Source organism: Corvus brachyrhynchos, unplaced genomic scaffold, assembly GCF_000691975.1.
Source record: "Corvus brachyrhynchos isolate BGI_N302 unplaced genomic scaffold, ASM69197v1 scaffold69, whole genome shotgun sequence".
Taxonomy (NCBI): Eukaryota; Metazoa; Chordata; class Aves; order Passeriformes; family Corvidae; genus Corvus; species Corvus brachyrhynchos.
In genome coordinates, this window is record NW_008240228.1 from 4,800,985 (window position 1) to 4,822,334 (window position 21,350).

At 44.3% G+C, this 21,350-nt stretch overlaps 1 long non-coding RNA gene across 1 annotated transcript in view; it reads left to right on the forward strand.

Annotated features, from left to right (window-relative positions):
• LOC108449368 overlaps nucleotides 1-21,350 on the forward strand; it is a 96,772-nt gene that overhangs the window by 72,136 nt on the left and 3,286 nt on the right. The window contains exon 2 of the long non-coding RNA XR_001865536.1: nucleotides 9,518-9,574. This is a non-coding gene — a long non-coding RNA (uncharacterized LOC108449368). The remainder of the gene's footprint in view (nucleotides 1-9,517; nucleotides 9,575-21,350) is intronic.

Here is a 21,350-nt window from a genome sequence, read left to right on the forward strand (position 1 = left end):
CGGCTGAGCCAGCCAGGACTTTGTCATCTTGGCAGGGAGCAGGGGAGCTCACTGCCATCCCACAGCCAATGTGCCGTGCAGGGGACCTGGCGCGGCCACCGCGCTGGCACCGGGCTCAGCCCGGCAAAGAGGTGCGGACAGGATGGGAAGGGAAGGGTTTTGCCATCTTCTGTGGGGAAAAAAAAGGAAAAAGGATTCTTTTTGGGTATGGAGGTTTCCCGGAGATGTCTCTCAGGTTCATATTTATTGTTTATTGCCCGTAAAACTGTGTTTCTATGCTTCACAAAGCCATCATTTCGATGTAGTCTGCCTAGCCTGAAATGATAAATGAAAGCAATGAAGGGAGAGGAAGGGTGTTCTGGTGATTAAAACTCTGGATTTGACTTGAGAAAGTAGGTTTCAGCTCCATCTCTGCCACCAACTTTGGGGTGACTTTTGACCAACTGTTTAATCTCTTTGGGCTTATGAGAACTGGGGAGAACAGGGATTTCTCCCTGTGAAATTTTTTTTGTGGGTGTTTTTATTTCCCTTGTCTAGGCTGTGCAGGTCTTTCCACTGGGAATCCTTTTTACTATGTAAAGTGTGACCAAAATGGAGTGCCACTGTAATTTAAACTCCCGTTCCCAGTATTTTAACAATGCATTCATGGATATACAGAGAGAAAATCGTACAGTAATTAGAAAGGATGTGAATGGTGAGAGTGTGAACAGTGGTGAACCTCAGAGAGATCCTTTTCTGACTGGAGCAGGTTTATTTCCCTCAGTGGTGATTGAAATTAATATAGGCTCTTATTTTATGGAAGTACTCGTAAACTGGAGGAAGTGTGATGGCCTGTAGATGTAAAAGGTCAGAACAAATGATCTAATAGTCCTTTTTAGCCTTAAAACTATGAAGGAAAATGAAGGCTTTTAAAAATTATTCTTTTACCACAGTTAGACAGGAAATGGCGATGGGATGGCAAATTTAACCCCCAGGCTTGGACACTGCCTATCCCTGTCCCTTTGCTCATTCCTATGCCAGTAAGTTTCCAATGGGGCTGGATGTCCCAGAGGGTCTCTGATCTACCTCCCTAAAGTGTGCCTGAAAGGCAGTAGAAAAAAACCCTATTGTCAGGAGGCTTTAATTCACTGTTACAGGTGATCACCTCCCCGTTGGAAGTGTAAGGGTCCATAAATCAAGAAATGGTTGAAAACTTCTGCTCTGGTCTTTGCCAGCAGTTAAAGACAGCTCACATCAGCCACGTTTATGTGTCCATCTTGATTCCCTGTGCGTGTTCCTATTGCTGAATGGGGCACTTCTTGCCACCATCATCAAACCAGCCTGTGGCCCTCTTTTAATTTTCCCTTTTTCTACTTACCATGCAATTAAATACCCCTAAAAGTGACAAACACACAAAGAGCTTAATCTACAGCCCTGTTGCACACCAGACACACGAGTGCACCTTGGTAGGAGGCTTTCCAGACAAAGGCACATAATCGCTCATCAGGGCCATTGTTTTTGCTGCACGTGTGGTCTGGATCAAGGGCTCAGCATGCACTTGGCAGTGCAATAATTCCCTTAGGGTTTGGAGGTTCCAAACTCAGACCAGGAGCCTTCCTTTGGCCGCTTCTTTAGCATCTCCAGGCAGAGGAGGACATTCCATGAGCAATTCACACTGTGAGGGTGACGTTACGGCTCCCGGCGTCACCATCATGTTGTCAGGATGGAGGTACATGGACAGGGACCTCTCCCCTGCCAAGCCCTATCCAGGTAGGGTGTTAGGGACTTCACAACCCACAGGCCATGCAGGATCATCATGCTTGGCAGTCCTCTGTGGAACTCTCCTGTAAATTTGTCTAATCGTGTTTACAATCCATTTATATTCCTGGTCTGTGCTACCTGCTGTGCACTAAGTTGCATAATTTAGTTATTCTTTGTAAAAATGTTTCTTATGGGCTATTTTAACCCTGCTGCCTCATAATTGGGTGCGCCCTGGTTCTTATGCTGTGAGAAATAATGACTAATTCTTTGCTGTTTGCTTTCCCTATACTGTTCATGATTTTATAGACTTTATTCTGTATTGTCTGATTTTCCTCTATCATTTTGTAGCTTGAAGGGCCACATTTTTTACAGAAGTCAGCACAATGGGAGATAAATAGAGGATTTGGTTGGTTATTGCAGATCTTGAAATGTAGAAGAAAAATTGATCATCAGCTGAACTAAACATTAAATTTTAGACTTTTTATTAAAAAAAGAGTTAAAAAACCCCAAACTTTTATAAGGCCAGTTTGACGTTCAACATCAGTTCCATTTCAACATTGAATCCTTTTGTTTTTATTCAAGCTGGCAACTAAATATCAGAGTCCAAAAGATTTTATATGAAAGGCTGGAGACATTTTTGGTTTGAGAGTTGCAAAATGTTTGCATATTCCTCTGCGATTTTCCTCCTCAACCTGCCCATTCAGTCCAATCAAAATCTCAGCAAATCTGCAGCTTCCCCACCCAAAAGGCTTGGTTTTGCCCAGGTAGAAAGAGAAGCTGGCTTGAAAAATTTAACCTAAACCACACATATTAGACCGAATATAAAACTCTCCCAACACAAATCCGTCAAAGGTCTCGTGCCAGGCAGATTTCCCATGGATTTTATTTTATGTGCGCTAAACACTCCACCAAACAAAGCCCATCCAGAAACGTGAACTCAAGAGCTGTTTAACACTGTAGATTTTCCCCTTGTATAACAATTATGGAAACAGGCTCGCTAATTGACATCGGATGCGACACTGTGAATATGTGAATGGTATTCAATAGCCGTCATAATTCCTCATTTTACTGCTTTTGCTGGTGTAGGCCAGTAGGTGTGTGTAGTAGGAGAAAATACAAAACACGCCGTTCTAGCGCCAAACTACCCGAAGATTATTACTTTTCCCTGCTGGCCAAGTGTGCCTGGATTTTCTCACCTTCTCAAGCTCAGGTCTTTGTTCCTTTATTTATGTTTTATAAGAGGAAGAAACTAATTAATCTCTTTCCCAAAGAAATGCAGGCGTGTGCTTGTTCCCACCCGAATTTTGCTGAGGGTGAATTCCTCCCTGCTGCGGTTTTGAGTTCTTGGAAACGAATGGGAATGGATCTGCCTGGTCCTGATGTCTGCTGGAGCTGGGCTGGCTGGCTGGCCTGAGGTCCTTTTGGGGACCCAAGAGGGTAAAACTTACTGGTGAGAGATTTGTCCCTTGTGTGGCAATCAGAGCCATGGGTACTGGGAAGATTCTTCGTCCATAGCACAAATATTGTCTGGGATAGTTTGATGGTTGGCTGTGATTGTACATGAGAGTTCCACCTAACCTAAGCAAGCTTTTGTTTCCTTCCCATCCTGGTAGTGTGGGATTCAGTCTTAGTCTCTGTACTCTGAGTCTGCCTAAAAACTGATTTTTAGTCATAAAAGAAGAAATTCATTTAAAAATTGATTCAACCCAAATAAATAGACGTTGCTTGAAATATTCAATATCCAGTAGGAAATCCCCTGTATTGTATGCTGGGTTTATTTAGAGTAAATCTAGGAAGATCAAGACACATTTTAATATACAAATTATATTTGTTTTTAAGCTACAGTATTCTATCTGGACTCAGCCTTCTTCCATTCTTTTAAACATTAATCTTCCTTTTTGCCCCTAATCCTTCCTTTGCTACAATGAGCTTTCACTATGTGTGTGTGGGGAGGGAAGGCCCTATTAGATTATAACATTTTATGAGTTGTCAACGATATAATGACATTAGCCACCTGACTGAGAAAGTAAAAACCTTTGTGGTGTCACATAACAGGTTAGAATGGGCTGGTAAGCCCTTGTGAAATAAACAAGGTAAAAAAAATAAAAATCCTCCAAAATGTGTATTTAAATGGGTGGCTCTAACCCCTCCCTGCTTATTAGACCACTGAGAGCACATTAAATATTTTATACGTATATATCTTTCTGCCTCTCCAAAATAGATAGAGATAGGCACACACACATCAGTACATGCACACAGGCATAGACACACAAGTCTTTCAAAATCAGAAAGGTCTCAAATTTAATTGGAATGGAAAATGCTAACTAATTGGCATCCAAATTTGATTTACTGTAGAAACCTCATATTTGTTTGAAACACAACACTATGTCTTGGAACACAAGCCCAGTCCTTCAAAAATCATACATGAGAACTGTGGAAGAATCAATTAAAGTTGATTTGGCAGATCTGCTTTTGACAAATATAAAGAAATCTCTGATTAGGCTGAGAAGAAAAGAATCCCTCTTTCGTGCTCTCTCTATTCTCTCCCTCTTTAAAGGCAGTAGATGTCAGAAGGGGGTGGGTAGTGATATGCAAAACATGGCCTCCATAACCAAAGTAGCCTGCAAAATTAGGTGTCAGCATGCAAAGCTTATTGATGTATGAATGCGGAAAATGAAAGCCGGCAGTAGACAGACGGGGCTAAAGGTGAGACAGCCACAGTGAAAGCAGCTGTACATCTACGTCAAGGTGTTGCTATATGAGCCTGCTTTTTTCTGGAGGGCCACAGCCTAACAAGCTGTGCCTGGCCATAAAATGATGAAACAATACAATGTAGGCACACACTGTGTGAATACCAAATAAATTGACTCGGGCCCCCCCACACCCCTTCAAAGTAGGCCTGTGTGTTCATTAATAAATTCATATTCTGAGTTTTCAATAAAAGAAGAAAATGCAGTGTAAACTGGAGTTACTTAGTGACACCCAGCTCATTGCTTTTTATTGTTGCTTGCAGCTACGAAGCCTTCGCTGTGCACTAGTAGAATTTATTACTGTCTGTCTTTGTGGCAAGTTGGCGAAGTGAGCCTTTTGAAGAAAATTGACCCACACTTCATGAATATGATGAAAAATGCCAATAACACTACAAAGACAAAGCTCTTGACATTAGTGTGCAAAGAACTAAGAGACAGTAATGAAAATATTGCAATTACAAATCATATCCCTCCTCCCCGGCCGAGGGGCACGGGCATCCGGGGGCCGCAGCGGAGCCCCAGGACCCTGCTGGATGTGGGGTGGGCTGGGGAATGAGGAGGGGCAGGCACCGTTTCACCACCTGGCCCCCTCCCCATCCTCCGTGCTCTGGAGGAGGGAAGGGGTGAGAAGAGGAAAGCAAGTGAAGTGCTTAATCCAACAAGGATTTCCCTCCTAGAAGGTTGCCCCTCTTCTCTCTGAGCCTGCGCACAGAGGGAGAGTGGTCTTGTTGCTAAGGCACAAGATTAGCAGCCATGGGGTCCGGCTTGCGCCTGCCCTTTGTCCATGCTCCGCCTAGAAGCTCCTGGACACAAATCACTAGAAGATTGTGCCTTAATTTCCCCCTCTGTAAAATATTTTTTCCTTCTGTGCTTTATGAATGGAGCTTCTCTGACTGGCATCTCTTCTGAGCTACCTCATTCTGCTTGTGTGCCTGCACCCCTGCACTCTTTTGGTATCGCGGTAACGAGGATAGGTTAAAAATTAGCATTTTACAAGCAGAAAGGTCTGTCTCACGGTCTTTGTCCTGGAAAGAGACAAGAAGAAGGAATGTGACATGCAAAAGTTCTCTGTTTAATTCTTAACCTGCTGATATGCAACTTGATCAGTGAAAATCCATGAGGAACAAATAGGGCAGGCTTTTTTTTTTTTTTCCCACCCAGCAGCTGATGGAGCGCTGGAAAAAGACGGCTAAGAGGAACCAAGCTAAAAAAAATAAAAATAATTAAAATCAGCAATGAAAGGTTGTTTACCCTATGTTCAAAATTTGCCACTTTCTGAACTTATCATCAATCAAATTTTCTGTCACCAAGATAAACTGTAAGTGCCAGGCACTTTGTTTATGCATTCTGCTCTTATATTTATTGTGGAGAGACCTGCTAAAAATCAAATAAAAAGCACGCATGCTATCTACTAAATTTGGATGTGACAGTCACAGGTAAAATATCTTGCCACGTTGGGCTACTGTTCAAATCAGTTGAGCTTTGCCGTTCTTGAACTCCTCTTCCCATTTGTAGAGGATGACACTTGTAAATGACAGCAAACCACAACTTTTCCTCTGTGATATGTGGCCACTGATGAGATAATCATGACGTCAACCAGAGCGATTCTGCAGGTCTGGATGAACTGATGGGCTCTCAAATATGGGCTACCTGGGAACTGCGCTTCCATCAGACCTGTGCCACTCATGGATCCTATGCGTGAGTCCCGATGAAGTTTTGAGGTCCAGATACAGCCCCGAAGCACTCAGACCTCTGAATGCGCATCAGGGTTATCTCAGCATCCTGGCCATCTCTTTTCTCATGGTGTGGTGTCCTTTCTCTGTCCTGGTCTTGGAAGACCTGCCACATCTGAGGAGTCAAAGTAAGTAGCTGTACCTGTGCCCCTGAGTGGCTGAGTCCTTCTGTGGAACATCCTCATTAGAGGCACCATGAACCCACCGGGAGGAAATGACTCTGCTTTAAGCAGAGCTAAACTGGGTGTAATACAGTTTTCCATGTTTTATAAATCACTTAGAGTTTAACAGTAAATTATGAGGACAAAAGAGATTGAAAAGGAGAGTGAGTAAAGAAGCATCCAAACAGCAGGAGCAGCTACTGTATAACAGGTGAAAAAAATAGCAAAATGGACTGATTATGTCTGAACATCCATCCTTCTGAAGCAACTGCAGGTTAGAAATCATTGCTTGTGTTATATGGCTTTGAAAACAAGGCTGATGCAGAAAGCTCTGGAGGAAAATGTGAGACCACCACATAGATCAGAACAATGCCAGTGTAAAGAACAAAAAAAAGACGGAGCCAGAGAGAGCCAGCAGATTGTCCAGCTGTAAAGAGCAGCGTTGAAATCCAGAGGAAGCTTTCATCAAAGGCTGACTTAAGTACAAAGGTTCAGACCTAACTAAGAAGCAGCTCATTTTTTGTTGCTCCAGAGCAAGACCTGTCCCCCCAGATCTGAGCGAGCGAGTGAATGTTCTCTTGCTCAGCTGAACGAGGCAGTGGCACAGTCTGCCCACAGATGGGGAATCTCACAAGTAACGACGAAGCCATTAGATAACATATTGGAGTGACTCTGCTGAGCAGGCTGAGTGCCTGCTCAGTGAAAAAAAGAGAGGAAGAGAAAACACTGTGTAATTATACACCCACCCCGTTCTACTGTCTCATTCTTTCTTTCTGTCTCCAACAACACTTCTATTAGGCTTCTACACCTCTTTCCTGAGCATTTTGTGGCTCATCTCTCTAACAGGTGATGACCCATTTGCATTAAATAACCTTCCATAGAAAGCTACAGGTTTCATGACGGGACGCTCCTTCCTGTTGCTGGAAACATGGACCAGCCTTGTAGTGAGCTGATCCCTCGATCAAAAATGTTTGTTCATCTTATTCCTTGTATCGCACAAAAAGTGGAACTAGGTAACGGGACAGTTTATTTGGCATCATTGATTATGGCTTAATGATGACTGGAAATCCAGCTGTGAAACTGCTGGGCTTGTCTGCAAGCCAGATACAAGGAGATGTATTTTTCAGGTCTTGGCATGTTTAGCATTTTGGGATGAACAATTTATCTACCTGGGTTCATTCTGCTGCTCCTAGAACTGATTGTATATTAGCATGTCTCGTGAAAATCATGCGTGACATTACTCTTGCATCTATATATTGAAAAGAAATGAAACTGGGGCTGGATAAAAGCCCTTTGAAGTCGGTGGAAATGTCTCCCATCAACTTCAATATGAACAGATAGAAACATAGAAATATAGGATTGGAAAGACCTCCTGGGTCACTGAGTCAGTCCTCTGCTGTCTCCTGCACTCCTTCATATAATCCCTTCTCCGTTGGTTGTTTCTCTTTAGCCTGTCTAAGGCTGAGGATGTGCTCAGCATATTGCTGAAATTGTCATCCAGAATGAGATTTCTTCATTACAGGTAGCCAATGGCTCCTGCGTGTTTGATTTGTCAGCTCTTACAGGCGTGAACAATTCCCAGCGCGTCATCTTAAAAACGTAGTCAGGTGGATGAATGCAGGTGTCGGGAAGACTGAAGGGGGTACAGGGCTATCTGTATTCAGTCTGTGTGTTTGTCACGACTCTGAATACTCACATCACCATTTCCAGTAAGTGGTGGATGGGATTCTTCATCCTTGCAGCAAAGAGTGGGGACTGATTGCAACAAAATGAAAGGACCCCAGTTTTGTGGGAACCTTAAAAGTTATAGGTAAAGGAAGTTCAGGTTCTTTGGATTCTTTTTTATTTTTGCACAGTGTTCTGAATGCTGAAAGTGAAAAGAAATTGTTGAAAGGTAGAACTACGAAGATTTCATGCCATTTTATTCAATGCCAATTATTTATAAAGAGAAAATAGAAGAGAGGGCTGGAAAGGGTTAAAATTAAAAGCTGTTTCTAAGGCCTGCAATAATAATACAATAGACTGGTGGTAGCCACAGGCAGAATTTACTGTCCTTGGTCTAGTGAACCAGTATTAACCCTTCAAGTGTCCATGATGGCTCCGTGCACAGTGTCACTTTCTGCTCCAGTGTATGGATGTATGCTTTCTGTCAGATTGCTCAATTAATTATAATTGTCCTACCTTTAAAGGGATGGCCCTGGGCATACTAGGGGGTGTGGCCCTCATGGGGTTTTATTTCAAGCCATATCCTACTGTCTCTCACTCAGTCAATGAATCTTACTCATCAATATTTAATGACACAAGTGTACCTTCCTTTTTTTTTTTTCCCCTTTTAAATTATTCTTCTACACAGCTAGACAGGTGCATTGTCTTCCCGTTACGTTCTGGTGACAGAGAAGATGCTGCCTTGCTCTGTGTTAGCATCTAAGAAAGAGGTGGCTAGAGCCACCCAAAATTTTGAGCGATGGGCATTACAGACCTCTTGTTCTGCCTCTGAGATGTGACAATAAGTGTCTCGCTACAGATTCATTACCCAACAGGTATTCATCAGCTTCAAAGCTGCTTTTACCGGCTGCAGCGCACGGGAAGAAATCTGTTTTAAGGAACAGGGCAGGAGAGACATCTCAAAGACTGTCCTTATTTTATTCTATAGTGCCATCTCAGCTGCTCTGAAAGCTACCAGTGACACATATTGTGCTGTTCACACCTTGGTATACTCTTGGACAAGAACCACATCCTGTGTATTATTGATATTTTATGACAAAGTAAAGCAATTTTAAAACATCAGGCTGCCCATCTGCTCTGAACTACTTTTCACAATATTCAAAATAGATGTGTTTCCCTTTTCTGTTTTCATATGAGTGAAATGCAGACCACAGTTAGGTTATGAGACTGGGGGCCGGGAATTTTTCTACTTTTAATCCTGTCTCTGACATTGATTCCTTCATTAGCCTTGGGCAAGTCATTTCACTTGGATATATTCGAATCACCACATCTATAAAATGGAGATGCAGTGAGGTGTCATGGAGATTTATTAGGCTGTGTCTGCAGCATACTTTGAAGAAGTCAAACCTTATACACCTGTTAATGAATGGAATTTTAAAATATGAATGAAAACATTTTCTCGTTTCAGAAGCCCAAGTTCTGAAGGAGCGTCCCGCAGACCCGTGACTCCTGCCACAGTCAGCAGGTACGATTTTACACTCACTGCGTAAACTCATCCAGGAAAAATTACCTGGAACTTAACATTGTGGCAGCAACATGCCAGACAGCTTCCTGGTCAGAAATGTGTTGTTATTGATGGATATCTTATTGTCCCTGAGAAATGAAAAAAAAGCAGTTTTTACAGTTAAAAAAATCTCCAGGAGTTGTTTAGGGAGTTGGTGCTCTGGGACTGGAAGATATACAGGAAAATTAGATTCCTGCATCATTTGATCACTGAGGAGTAAAATGCTAGGCTTGCATGAGTGTTTTGCTCCCAGCTTCAATGAAGCCAAGATCTCATCCAAGTGACTGGTAAGCTTTGGTGGGAGACTTGGAGGGCTTGGAGCCTTTCCTGGTAGCTTGGCCCTGGTGAAGGTCAATAATCAGTGGAAGTGTCATTAGCCTGAAGAGGAGCTTGTGAGATGAGCTGGTCCCATTCTGTAGTGCCTGCATTGACTCAGAGTTTTGGTGTGGGCAGAAAGGCATTAAAAAGGATGTGTGGTCCTGTCTGCCTCACCAGCCTGAGCCACACACCTGGGGATGAGACACAGCTCAGCTTTGGCACCGGCCAGAACCGAAACAAGCCGCTGCCAAACTTACATTGTCTTTACTCATGCCGGACTTTCTGCAGACGAGAATAAATCCCCTCCATGACTAATCTGTGCATGACTCACCAACTGTATCACAGCGCAGACCTTGAGGAGCTGTGGGAAACCACGGTGCACTGAGGCATGTTTGAAATGAACACTGACCCCTCTCAGCAGCCAGCAGGGTTCCCACAGAAACTCAGGGCATGAGGTGGTTTCTGCAGAGCTGGGGCAGTGGGGGCACAGTGTGGTGCCCAGCCCTCCTGCTGCCCCCCTGCTCTGCCACTTCCTGGCCGGTCCCTGAGGCTGCCAGCTCCCAACCCATCATTGCTGCTGGTTTCCCAGCATCTCTGCCCAAAGCAGTGTTGCAGGGATTTTGAGGAGACCTCATGGAGCAAAGTGGTACAGCTGAGAATGGGAGCAGGTAATTGTGAGCTCAGTCTAAAGAGAGGAAGACACCTCACTTAGGAAACAGGGTGTAAAGGTGTTACAAGGAGATAGAGCAGCAATAGGAAGGGTGAGTCTCCTGTGGAAGATAAAGTAACCCACAAAAGTCATGGTGCAATGATAAGATCAAGTTCATCTTAGTCACCCAGAGCAGTTTGAATTAAGCTCTTCCCTGTCCTGGCATATCTAACACGCAGAGCTCAGCCGTGGCTGTTTCCTATGAGGAAAGCTGACAACTTGCTTCTCCAGCCCCTGCTTGATAGTCATAACCAAACCCATCATTTCTCTTAACATGTAATAATACAGAAAGAATATTTGAAAAGTCAATAATTTCCTTGCCTGGTCTAGTTGTAACACTATTTTAAAGCCTGTGCTCAGGCCTTGCTACTCACTGAGCACAAAGCAGCTGGGAGTGTTTCAGAGGGAGCTTGCCTAGCCCTGGGGGAATGGGTGAAGAGGGTTTTTCTGTGACTTGTTTGCAAACCCCTGTGGCTGTTTTGAGGAGAGGCTCGTGGGATTTTACACCGTCATGTACATCCATTCTGACTCGGAAAGATGGCTTCTGTCCAGGGTTTGGCAAAAAAAAAAAAAAAAAGAAAGGAGGGGCCCCCTTCAAAGGCTGAGTTTTGCTGGTTTAGAAATAAAATGTGGCTAATGAAACCGCCATTCGCACATCCTTGCAGTGCTCCTCTGCCCATTCCTGCATTAAATAAGGAGGCTAAGGAATGAACGCAAATGTATCCAAGTTTGTTATGGCAGACTGATGGTAATAAGAGAGCATTGGGCTCCAGAGGCACCTGGAAGTGCAGATAAGATCAGATCAGGTCAGAGAGGGAGCCTGGCAGCCATGGTCCTGCTCTGTGGAACGTGGTGAGCTGCAGCCCAGCTTGCCAGGAGCAGGTGCCACTGGCCTCTCTTCAGCTCTGCACCCTGCCAGCGAGGGGCCAGGTCCTTTCCCTGGGAGACCACGGGCTGTAGAGGAGGAAAATCACAAACAGAAGTCGCTATTTCCACTTTCCTCGGTATTCCACTGTGCCCCAAGTTGCTGCTTGCTTGCTTAAGCTTCAGGCTGTTTGGTTTTCTCTTTTCTGAATTTGGTGGTGTCATTTCCACACTTGAAGCCTGTTTCGCCATGTTTCTGGCAAACCCCTTTGGTTAGACTTGTTTCACCACATCATGATCTCTTTTTATAGCCCACATCTGCCAGGAGAGCTTTGTCATTCATTGTCTTCCTACTGCGTTCATTTTCAGCTGGCACAAAATGTCCTTGTGTTTCTGAAGTAATGCAAAGCCTCCTGGCTCAGTGGTCAGAGCAGAAGGGATAGAGGGAGCGTAGTCCTTACACCACTGGGTGTAAGTGGTGTTCAGAAGTGGGGAAGAGGAGGAAAAAGATCCTCAGCACGCACAAAGTAGGCTATGGGACTTCCCTTTCAGTGGCATGCCTTCAAGAGATAGCTGCCCCAGGCACCTCCAAGTTTACCTGTGTCCACTCCTGGCTCATTCTGGTGGAGGGGAGCTTTTCCCCAGGAGCAGTTCCACACTTGCGACTTTCAGGGCTGCATTTTTCCTCCCTTTCCCTGTTACTTGTCTTGTTATGGATGAGAACCGTGTCGGTGCGAGCAACTGTGTTTAAACTTGGGACAGAACTGAAGCACAGCTGTGTTTCTGTCACTGGGTTTGTATTGCCACAGTGCCAGTGTACCAGAAATATGTAATAATACATGTAAAATTGTTCAATTGCTGTTTTGTTGACAAGGTGGCATTATCTATGGCAGAATCCATGGATACTTTGTACAAGGGCAAAAGGGGGAACAAAAGTCCTTCTGACCATGGTTTCGCCACAGTCTCTTAGTTGGACCATGTTTGACAAAAGGCTTTCTTGAAGCTCTTTGGAGAAAGTTTACGGGATTTTTCAGCAAACTTGTTTGGGGTGAATCCAGGATGGCTGGAAATTCGGGTATAAAATTGAGGTTTTGCGTAATGTCTGCTCAAAGTCACATCATGGTTGTGGTTGCTCCTCACTTTAAGAGCTGAAACCATTTTCTAGGCACAGATCATCTCCATTTTCCAGAAACTTGGGCACAGGTGGACCAAGGTCAGAATTTTATATGGGAGCAACACTTATATTCCAGTTGCTTGCTAGGGATGGATTTGGATTCCTGATTTGAAGTACCCCTTTTTGACATTTTTGTAGTTGTGTGACTGCCTTGAAAGCAAGGAGCAGATTCCCTTTGGCCTTGGTGGTTTCCAGAGGAGAAACCCCACTGAGATAGTGGAAAGGAAGATATGGGAGCCAGAGCTTTGCTCTTCACCACCAGAGCCTGTCTCGCTCCTCTGTATCTCACTTGTATAGAGACAAATCAAAATTCAGGGACTTGTGCCACACTCTCTTCATAATGCATGTGTACAAATATTTGCATGCAGCAGTGGTTCAAAGGTGCCTGGAGATAGTATCTTAACCGTGGTGCTTTCCCAGACCATTGCTGTGCTTTGCCTTTGTGAATAAAGGCAGTAGTGTCTGCAGTCAGGAGATCTCTCATATAGATTTAATCTGGCTGTTTTCCTCCCTAGGGAGCAGAGTTGAGAATAGTGAAGTTCAAGGTAGCGTGTGTTGGAGTTTTGCAAGCAGAATAGACATGGAAATTTGAAGCCTAAATTGCACATTCCAGTCTTCTTATGGAAATGGCGAGCAAAGAGGAAGCAGAGCCTTTGGTACTGAACGTGTGCCAGTTTTTAAATACCAGTGCAGATCCAGAGAGTTTCTTTCTAAACACCCCGTGTGTGTATGTGCACACAGGCACAGGCACTGGTGTGGATACACACCTCTGTGTGATGTTTATAAACAGTGTACCGCCCCTCTCTGCTTATAGATCCCATTGATGACTGCTTTATTCATCTCGTGGCAGACCCATTTAAAGGAAAATGCGTTCCCCATTTCCTTGTGACTATAAATTCCGTGCTATGGGGAAGTAGCAGAGTGCTCTAGCTGTACCTCCATGGCGAAATGCCCTGTTGAGGAGAGGAGTATTATACAGGGAACAATTGACAGCCCTTCACTTCAGTGGGTACATTTCTCTGTACAGCTGCATCACCACTAATGATAAATGAGTAATGTTTGATAGCTGGCTCCGTTGCCTGACAGCTACAGTTTTGGCCAGAGGGCCACGACAGGCTTTAGACTTCTGTTCAAAATGAGTTAAACATATTAGGTATTACGAAGCCACAGAAGCCTCGAGAATGAGTGCTGAAATGAGTTATCAAGGTATGCTCCTGGGTACACAACTTGCAAAGCAGATGTCATTCTAATAATGTGTGATATAGAACATGTCTGGCCTAAACCCTGCTGGATGAAATATGAAGCCCCGTTGGTGATATTTAATACCATTTTATGAGGTGCCATCTTATAAAGACAATGCCCGCCTTATGTGGAATGCTTAAGGTATTTTGCCAAAGGCACTGGGAGGTATCTGAACTAAGTAGAATTTTTATTATTTTATAAGCCTTTACTTTGTAATATTTCTGTTTCTACATTATTGTGGTACTAGCTGCACTAACCCTTTGTCTAGTGAACTTCATGAGCGGTTTGCTGATAGATTGACTGATAGCCACGGCTGCCTGTGGATGTAAAGGCCAGTTCCTACCTAAATATATTCCTAGCAAAAAAATAGAGTAAAGTAGAAAGCAGACTTCAAAAGGAAATAAAGCTTTACAGGAGGCACTCTTGGAAAAGAGGTCCTTGAAGCTATGAGATGCAGAGGTTTAGGTGTTTTGTAAGGGAGCGAGGCTTGGCAAGGTTGTGCGTTTGTGTATTACAGCTGCAACATTCATTTTGTCTTGAATTCCTGTTGTAAACTTTGACTTCTTGTTGAGATTCCTGGGTCCCTTTGCCGATATCCCAAGGACATACGTCGAGTCGCTTAGTTTCGGGAAGATGATGAGTGTTTTCACTCTCCAGTTCTCTCTTTTATTTACATATTTTAATTTAAGGCTGCATTTGTGGAACCAAATTGCCCCCTTGTTCAGGTCTGTTGGAAGGCGGAGGCAGAGGGAGCGCAAGCAGTTATTCTGAGCAAATTAGGTATCTCCTCCCTGGGATGCAAAGCCCGTGCTGACAGCGCTGCAGCGTTAAAGACCCCAGTGGGGGTGGTACTTACATTGCAGCGATGCTGAGTCAGTGCAAATGGGCTCAGTGCTCAGAGCCCATCGCTGCTGCTGGAGGATCTGGTCCACTGCAGCAAGGGAGTAGTTTTCTTGTCTTAATCCTACATCGTTCTGTATCTCACAGTTCTTCTAGTCTTCCATGCTTCTCTGTCTTGCCTCTCCTGAGAAAATAGTGCCCATGACCTAGAAAGCAGCCACTTCCCAGAGCATTCACTAGGGAAGGCTGATGTGGCCCAGCTTTTGCTCAGTGGTTTGATCCAGCAGGGTGTCTCTTCAGGGCAGGCCAGGGTCCCTATTTCTCCTGCCTTGAGGGTCTCCTGCTCAGCCATGATCCAGCTTGATGAGCCTCATAGAACCAGGTCCCTGGGATTATTTCTGCTGATTTGCTTCTCTGAATAAACATCAGCACTAAAGAAATTGCTCAGCTCAGTGTGCCAGTGACCACCACATAGAATTTCCAGCTAGAAAGACATCCCTGTGCTAAAGTATGTGGCGGTTCTTGCTCTTAATCCTCACTCTCTCCTTCTGCCTCCCCGGGTAAGTGATCTCTCAATGTGTGGTAGTGCAGCCTGATGCGAGGAGGTGTTAGGTTAATTCCCTTTGATAAAACCCTGCTAACTTTTTTTTGCCCTTGAAAAACTTGTTTTCCCTTCCAAATGCATCATCCTGTGAGCCCAAGGTTTGCAGATATTCAGATTCATCTTCCTTTATACCATAAACATGCCAGATATATATAATCCATTTGGACACTGGCAAGTGATGACTATCAGAGGCAGAATGGGTACTGAGGGGCCCATAGTTATACAGTAACATCAGCTTGGCAGCAGCTCATCCATCGTGCTGGATGATCTGTCCCTCTCCCTGCCTATGGCTTGTAGCACATAAAATACAGAGCAAAAGTCAGACCAAATATTCTGCGTGCGATGCTCGTCGCATCTCAGCCCGGCTCTTCTAGCCTCAGTTTTAAATGCACTCGTGGACCAACTGTCTGGTCGAGACACTGCTTTTGAAAGAAACATGTCTCAGAAATTCCTGAAAGTTGCTGCTCAGTGTGTGACATGTCAAGTTACATCTGCTGTGTCACGAAACATCAGCGTGTTGCGAAAGACCGTAATGAAAGGTGACAAGACATGCTGTAAACAGTTTCGGTCGATGTTTTTATTTATCCCAGAGCAAATTTCATGCAATATCACAATCGTGGGGGGAATTCAGCTTCTGTTCCATCACTCAGCAGAACTTTTTTCTGTGCTGCTCTGTCGACTGACCCTGAACATTTCGGGTGTGGAGGTAGGTCAGCCTTGAAGCCGAGTGCTCTCAGGATCACCGCCCCTGCCCCAGCGCACGTGGTGGTGGGTCTGTGCCCGGCAGACCCCAGGGACCCTTGAGGGGTCAGGAGTGCTGGGGTGGCATTTCCCCCAGCCTCAGCTGTGTCCCACCACCCACCCAGGTGCTGTGTGGGGAATTCCTCCCCTGTTCCCCAGAAAACGTGTGGCCGGGCACAGGGCTCCCTGGAAGGAGCTGTGCGGGATAACTCAGGGTTCCCACGACATGCCAGGGCCCTTCATGGGGCTTTCTTTGCCTCTCAGAGAAAGCTCATAAACCCATTTGCAAATCCTCCGTTTGAGTTGTACAGGTGGCTCATGTTTGTCGAGGTTTTCTACTTGGAGCTCATTTCCTTAAAATCTGTCCTTATGTTTGCTAAAATCCACACAGTCCCTGTTCCAAGCTGCACGAGGCTTTTAGCTCCTTTTTTCCTCTCAGCATTTTTTGCCTATATTGTTGCAGGAGTCAAATGGGGAAATGCACAGAGCTGGGAGATTAAAGATGTAAATTTTATAAACAGAAATCAAAGGTCCTAAATCCTGAGCAAAGAAAAGCCTACATAAGTATGAACATTAAAAAACATACATAAATAGTACTTCAAGGCTGAATGTGTTAAATTATTCAACAGTTAAGTCATAAGTGTTCTTAAACTTAAGTATAAAAATGCCCTTGACAATATTTCATAGCTGTGCATTTCTTTAAAATATTTAGCATTCTCATTAAAGAGAATGACTTTATTTTATATATTAGTTACATTTAATATGAAGGAATTTAGTAGCAAAGAGCATTCTTATGTATATAAGCCAAAGACAATTTACATATAAAGTTGGACGACTATTCACTTTTTATTTATTCTTGGATCATCTGCATCCACGCAGAGCTATATAGCATTTAAACAAATTTGTTCCTTAATGTGTAGTATTAATATCTCCTGCCCCAAAATATCATTTGCTAATGCCATTGCAGAGACAGGTTCATTCAAAGCTACATGGAAGTTCTTGCCTTTGAAAGACTTAATGAACCTTACATTTTTGGTATACTGCACAGTGTAATGCCTATTACATATTCATTGCCAGAATGGAAGATTTCCTTTAACTCTGAGCTTCCTGGTCTAGTTCACTGTAAAACATTGTCAAAAGTCACAAGAGACTTTCGCTGAAAATTGTGACTCTTGATAGCAGGATGTAATGGGGAGGTTTAGAATAGAAGAACCAGTGGTATATGGGCCCAGGGGGAATCGTTCTGACAGACAAATGGATGGATAATACAGTTTTTGACATAATGGGATGAAAAAGTTTATGCCAGAAAGAACTGAATTAAAGTTATTACTTTGAGGAAATTTTGAAGTTCTCAAGACCAGCAGTATTACCTGCGTGCATTTCATTTTACTGCATCTCTGCATAACAGGTTTTTAAACAGGGTTGGTTTTGAATTGATTTGTAAGCTTACTAACAAATCTTCAATCAAAATTGTAGTCACTTTCTTGGAAGTAACCCCAGTAACATAATTTTACAGGGGGTTGTTTTGGGAGCAGGATTTTTTGATCTCTCTGGTTTTTGCAAGTCCTGCATCATCGGTTTGCCTCTCAGCTCCCTTTTGTAAGGACAGCAAAACAAAAAAGGCTATTATTCTGCATTTTCCTCTGGAATAGTAGGAGGTTATTTTGTATAAATTTCTTTTTCTCAGTGCTTTGTGAACTTTGGAAATTCACAGCTCTGAGATCCCCAAGCCCTGGTGAGACACAGAGGTCGGCTGATGCACAAACCATTGCAAACCCGACGCCTTAGTTAATCAAGGCCATCCAGAAAAAAAAAGAAAAAAAAGGGGGGAGGGGGGGACTGTACGTTTTTCTACTCGTTATTTTTAGGTGATGGCAGGGCTGGGCTGCCAGTCAGACAGGTTCCTGAGGGGTGCTGTTTGCATGTTTGCATGTGTGCACCCAAGGGTTTGACCGCAGGTCTCTGGAGAGGGGACAGTGCAATAACAGCCGCTGCTCCCCGAAGTCTCTGCCTGAGCTGTGTTTCATTTTAGCTGGCAGGGACTGAGCCCACGGCTGAAATGGAGAAATAAGAGCAGCAGAGAGAGGCCCTCATAATGGCAGAGATGAAAAATGTGTTAGCACAGAACAATGAAGTAATGGTAAATCTGAGATGTAGGCACCAGTCACCACTTGTACCATGCTGTTGTCAGAAGTGTGTTGAGATATCGGAGAGAGCAGGCTGAGAAAGGGAAGCTAATTATACCACATTATTCACTTCTGCTCATTAGGTGTAGTACAAAGGCCCTGCTTTTTATGTATATATTAAAGTGCTGAGGACTACAGGAATAGATAACTTCATGTTTCTTTTGTCTCTCTAGTGGGTCAGTTCAGACAGAAAAATTGTGTTTTCACAGACATCCAACTTTCCATTCTGCAGAATTAGGGATTTCCTCCTGCATCACCTCTAACAAATAGAAAAAGACAACTCCCCTCCCTCTTGAAAGCCAGCAAGCAAAGCTCCTGTTCCCCGTGACAATTCCTCACCCAGTGCCTGTGTGAGGGTGTGTGGGATGGTTCCTGTCTTCTCTGCTCTGCTCAGCACAGGCACCAGTGTCCATGAAAAAGCTCTTCCTGCTTAAACCCTCTTCCCCACATAGCTCCAGGGGCAATTTGACAGCCCCAACCTTCTCCACTGCTGACATTCCTGCCTGGGTCACACTGTCCCCTCATGCTGCCACTTGTCCCTCCATCATCCTGAGACCACAGATACCTCTCCGGCTGAGTGTCAATGAAATGAATTCAGCCGTTTAATAAACTTTGGATGGTACACATAATACATTCTGCCTTAGATGTTTCACCTGCCTCACAATCCTCGTATTGCTTTCGGATCTGCAAATGAGCCATTAGGAAAAGATGAAGGGGAAGGCAGAGGATCGGTTTATTGAAATTATTTATATATGAGAAATACCTAACTTTCAAAATTCATGGCTCTTTAATGCTCAAGTCACAGAGAACACATTAAATCTAAGAGGAGAGGAACAGGTATTGCACTTCCACACTGAGGTGAATGAAATCAGATTTGGGCATTGAAACCTACCCTTCTCCACAATGAAAATTGCCTTGCTCTTCTAATTATGAGCATCACAAAAGTCACTGCTTCCGTGAAATACCCTGCAGCTACACAAAAGGATAGACTGGAGAAGCACACATCTACCAATAAGTGGCACTGAGCATCTACTCCATTTCTCACACAGGTTGGCATATCTCTCAGTGGTCCATCTGGTAGAATTGGATGGCATTTATCAGGAAATAATCCAATTGTGGCATGCCAAAACCTGAACATGAAAAGTACTTGTGCCTAGTGTCAATCATTCACCCTCTGACAGTTCAATAAACATCCTTTCTGTGATGGTTTTCAGGAACACTGACACCCAAAATGCTGGAAACAATGCCAGAGATGGAAATGACAATGCTTCTGTGAAACATCAAAGGGGGCCGACACAACCTGGCATGGATTTTGCCAAGTGTTGCTTAGCAATACATCGTGCTTGTGGGCCACTGGCGTGTCAGGATTAGCTGCGAGGGGAGCGATATTCACACCTTTGCTGAGAATGCATCCTTCCCAAATAAAGCAGCACAAGGCAGGGAAGTGCAGCATCAGCAGGAGCAGGGGATGCCACAGCCACAATATACAATTCTAGGCTTCTGAAAAGCCATCTGCTCTCCGCACTTGTCTTCCTCGGGCGTGGAAAGGCAAAGTGCCTCATCCCAGTGCCATGGGGATGTGGTGCTGTCCTGCCCAGCTCGTGGGCTTGGAGGGTACGAGGAGGTTTCACGTCCTTTTTCTTTCAGAGGGGACTAAACTTTGCTACCAGCAGCTCATGCAGGCAGAATTTGACCTGGACTGGGTTGGCCTCTGGGTTCGCAGGATGGTGACAACATACGGGAAGAAAGATTGAACCTGGAATTAGGAGGTGAATGACCAACAAAATGGGAAATAGGGATGGTTATCTTAACAGCAAAATTGGTGGCAGCAGTAAAAGGATGCAAGGAGCTCTTGGTTACAAAAGAAAAAACTTCTTCACTTCCTGAATTTCCCAAGCAAGCCCCTCTCCCCTGGTGCCTGGATGTGGCTCTGCAGCCACCCCCACCCTGCAAGGGATCCTGAAGGGTAAAAGCAGCTTTTCCAGAACAACGAAGCATGTGCAGTGGCCAGAGGGAAAACATATTATTTGATATTGCAGGCACCACTTTGCCACTGAGGAGGAAACTGAATTGGGGGAAGTGAAATAACTTGCCTGAAGCCACCGACAGACCTGGGAACTAAACTCTGGCCTCCTTCATGTGCCAAATCCTGGAGCAGAGGCTCACGAGGTCTAACCAAATTGCCTTTTATCTGTGTGCCTGGTAAATGGGAGTGGGAGGAATGTCTGCATATCAAATCAGGGGTTTTTGTCCATCTCGAAATTCCAGGTTTTCAGATCCAGGAACCAACTGACACCTGGAGCACATAAACTGCCTTTTTGGTGTGGTGAGGACAGCCCTGCGGGTCCAAACACAGACATGCCAGCCGAGCCTGTCCAAACAGGGGCGCTGGGATCTGCTGTGAGTCCAGAGCCTGAGGGGAGGACAGGCTTGGGGAGGCACTTGTGGGGCAGTGCTGGGTCACCACTACCCCTGTTGGCTCAGGGCTGTCTAGTCTATAGACACCACAGTGGTGGAGGGGCTGCAAATTCCGTGGAAAAGGTGCTTTCCAACAGAGTTCTCCGAACAGAAATCCTGAGGTGTGCAGATCCTTATATATACTTATGACAGTTTTCCAGGGAGAAGTGCAAGCTAACTCCATCAGTGCCTTTGAGCCTTGACTTGTTAATTGGCATTACTTCTAATTCCCAGCTATATTTTAAGGTATGAACCTAAGGAATTTTAAAGTCATTATGTGGGTGAGGGACTGATAAAAATAAATCCTTCAGGTTTGAAAGTGGCAGAGAGGGAATAAAAGGTGTTAAGAAATCCAGGAGTTTTCAGCCAATTGGTTCAAAAAAGCATCCGGGTGGACTGCAGCTCCTAGAGAAAGGTCACTGATACTACTCTGGATACCTCTTTTTATGAACTTTATGCATCACATAAAATAAATTTAAAGCAGTTTAATTTAACAGTCTAATTAGTCATGGTTTTTTCATCTTGTCTATTTAACTATACACGGAACAAAGAGAAAGACACAGGGCCAAATTCGGAGCTGGCGCAAATCAGCTCTACAAGTC